Source organism: Orycteropus afer, unplaced genomic scaffold, assembly GCF_000298275.1.
Source record: "Orycteropus afer afer isolate SDZICR_OR568_19922 unplaced genomic scaffold, OryAfe1.0 scaffold00163, whole genome shotgun sequence".
NCBI classification, from domain to species: Eukaryota; Metazoa; Chordata; class Mammalia; order Tubulidentata; family Orycteropodidae; genus Orycteropus; species Orycteropus afer.
In genome coordinates, this window is record NW_006921750.1 from 1,953,959 (window position 1) to 1,958,057 (window position 4,099).

Consider the following 4,099-nt stretch of genomic DNA (forward strand, 5'->3'; position numbering starts at 1 on the left):
TATATATATATATATATGTATATATATAAATCACTGGTGTTGCTTTTCTAGAGAATCCAACCTAAGACAGAATTCATAAACAATTATATTCTAGAGAATTCATAATATAAACTTATTTGGCATATAAATTATTCACAATGAGATGCAAATGTATTATTAAGTAAATTAGTTGGCAATAAATGTGAAGAGTTCAAGTTTAGTGAAATATTAGAAAGGCAAGCAAATTTGATGGGCTTATATATTACTAGAACCCCCTTGCAAATAAAGATATATCAGTCTTCCCAGTAGATTAATTTCCATTGCTTTGAATAACTGAAGTTAAAAATATACAAGAGTTATTTCATGTTGATATGGCTTGAATGTCTGAATTAAAATAAAATAATAACAATTAAAATTGCCTACTTGTATACTATGATACTTTAATTAGAATTTTGTACCAGTAGTATTTTTTTTGGTTGCTGTTGTTTTTAAAGAGATTTCAAAACAACACTCTTAGCATAGATAATATTTTATTGACAGTGTATCTCTCATGATACAATGGCCCAAGATACATGCAAAAAATGAGATTGAATAATTATATAAGATTCAACAATAAAATTATTTTCCATTTTGCAGAAGTGACTGGAGATAGTATGTTTAAAATCTGACTCTAACAGTAAAATAACAAGTAGAACATCTGGTCTGACATTAGTGCAAATTTTATCAATCCAGGTAGAATTTCAGTGTACATGTGTACTTAGATTCTAAGTGTTTCTGTTTCAATATTATAGAGAATAAAGATATAGATGTTATCATAACCTTCTCAAATATTTTATTACTTTTTCTTTCCTGATGAGCTTGTGTCTAGTTACAACCCAGACATAATTTCATGTGCATGTGCTGTTAGAAATTAGTGTAATAATGAGAGATGCCAGAGGGTATCCATAGAGTCATCTTCATACTGAAAATGTGCTTAGAGACTATAAATCAAATTTCCAAAAGCTTTCCAGAGTGGTTCTATCATGGGTGCATGTCCATCTGGATGTTTTCCCTTATTAGAAATATTTTCAAAAAATTTTGGCCATGCTTTCTTAAAGCAGATGGATATGTGGATTCAGTAAGTGGTACTACACACTGTAATTTTAGTAGCACTGATGGAAGAGTATATATTTTCTATAGAAATCTACACATACAGTTTTGTTACCAACCAAAAATTTGATGGTTCTGTATCAAATAGTTATACTTCTATATACTCTTTCTATGAAAAATTCAGGCAAAGGATTATTTTATTCTTATTAATATAAAATAAACCCATGATTCAGTTATATGTTCAGTTTTCATAGTGTATAAATCCTGGACCATTGAACATCCTTCTAATTGGTCTCACTGCCTTTCATATCTCTTCCTTTTAATCCATTTCCTGTATTGTTGCCAGAGATATTTTTCTCAAACACAGACTTCTGAATAAATTATAAATCCCTTAGCAAGATATTTAACTACCTTTACCATCTAAAACCAAAAAAATAAAAAATAAATGAATAAACAAGCTCATTGCCATCAAGTCAGTCAGTTCTGACCCACAGCAACACAGCACACACTTCAGATTTCCAAGGAGGTAATTTTTTTTTTTTTAACTTTATTGTGATTTGGGTGAAAGTTTACAGAGAAAATTCACTTTTCATACAGGAGCTTGCATATACTTTTGTCTCATGATATTGACTGTGATTTCCCACAATGCAATAGCTTGCTCCCACTTCCTTCCATCGTTACCTCTTCTTTGTGTCCTTCACTCCCATGCACTTCTGCTCCCTGAGCTGTCTTCCTGTGCGTACACAGCCATTCTGTTCTCCCATGATTGATCTCTCCATGGAGTGCATCTACTTATTGTAAATTTTCAGCTCATATGCCCATCTTTTGTTTGTCTAGAAGCCACAGGAGTGGGTTCAATTCCAGACATGAAGGCCATCTAGGGGTCATTATCTCAGTGGTTCCACAAGCGCCTGTCAGACCAGCAAACTTGGTCCCCCCCCCTTTTTGTTTTTTCAATGATTTTGAGTTTTGTTCCACATTGTTCTCCCACTCTATCCAGGATGTCCTACATAGATCCCCTTCTGGGTGGTTGAGAGTGATAGCCAAGCACCATCTAGTTCTTCTTGTCTCATAGTTGTATAGACTGAGGATCACATGGGGTACAAGTCACTTGGACTAATTGTTTCCATGTCTCTTTGGTTTTCCTCATTCTTCTTTGCTCTGGGCAAGGAGAGACCCATCATTACATCTAGATAGCTGTTTGCAAACTTTTAAGATCCCAGTCACTACTTGCCAAAGTAGGGTGAATAATAATGTTTTTATGTAGTGTGTTATGCCAATTGAGTTTGATGTCCCCTGCAACTATGGTCCTGAGCCCACAAGTCCAATTACTCACTCCCTCCAGGTAGCTGCCTGTGGCCAAGAAGTGACTACAACCTTGTGCTTTATCAGCTCTACTATATACCTAGGAATTCTTACAGAACATGCAAATGCACTTGTAGAAACATGGTCTGCTAACCCTATACATGACCATAGGCAGGTTCCCCTTGCATAGATATACCTAATCATTCAGCCTGTCCACCCATCTATCCACCCATAGATCAATGTTTGCCTTCACTGACAACACAGTACTGTATGTGCAAAACGGTTCATTTTTGTTGTCCATACCTACTATGCACCTCTCTATGTCTTCCTTTTCCTCAATGTCACCATGTTGACCACTAACATTTGGTATATTGCCCTCCACTTTACCCAAAACAATTCTTGTCTCTACCCCTCTAACAGTATTCCCTCCCTTCCCCTTACACCCCTGGTAACCAACAAAGAAAATTCCCTTCCATATATAAACTTTTCCTTGACTTTTTACAACAGTGGACTAATGCAGTATTGGTCATTCTATGATGGACTTATTTCACTAAACATAATGTCCTCCAAGTTCATCCACATTTTGCAATTTCTATGTTATTCTTTAGAGTGGCATAGTATTACATTGTGTGTACCTACCATAGTTTGGTTATCTATTCTTCTACTGATGTGTACCTAGGTTGTTTCCATCTTTTTGCTATTGTAAATAGAGCTGCAATGAACATGAGTATGCACATACCTGTTCTTGTCCTGGCTCTCAATTCTTTAGGATATATCCCTAGTAATGGAATGGCTTGGTCAAATGGTATTTCTAATTCCATCTTTTTACAGAATAATCATACTGCTTTCTACGGTGGTTGTACCATTTGACAGTCTCACCAGCAGTGTATGAGAGCCCCAATCTCTCCACAAACTCGCCAGCATTTGTTATTTTCTGTCTTTGTTGAACTTTGCTACTAGTGTTGAGGCAAGATGGTATCTCGTTGTTTTGATTTGCATCTCTCCAATGGCTAACGATCATGAACATTTCTTCATATCTTTATTGGCCATCTGAATACCCTCTTTGGTGAAACAGCTATACATGTCTTCTGTCCATTTTTCAGTTGGACTACTTGTCTTTTTATTGTCGAGGTGTTGGAGTTTTCTATAAATTCCAGAGATAAGTTCCTCGTCAGATATTTTCCCCAATATGTAGGTTCTCTTTTGACTCTTTTTTGAGAAGTCTTTTGAAGCAAATAGACATTTAATTTTGAGAAGATCCCATTCATCAAGTTTATCTTCAGCTCTTTGTGCATTTTGGGTTACTTTATAGTCTATTTATGGTAAATATTAGGACCTCTAATTTTGCCCCTAGTATTTCCTTGAGGAACTTTAGTGTTTTAAGTTCCACATTTAAGTCTTTGATCCATCTGGAGTTACTTTTTATGTATGGTGTGAGGTACATATCTTGTTTCATTTTTCTGCAAATAGATATTGTTTTGCTAGCACCACTTGTTAAGCAGACAATCTTTACCCCATTTAATGGATTTCAGCCTTTTCTCAAAGATCTCTGACCATAAGTTGTTGTATCAATTTCTGCGTTCTCAATTCAATCCCATTGGTCTATGTGTCTGTTGTACCAATACCAGGCAGTTTTTTTTTTATTAGGATTTGGGTGAAGATTTACAGAGTAAATTCACTTTTCATACAGCAGTTCACATATACTTTGTCTCATGTCATTGACCAA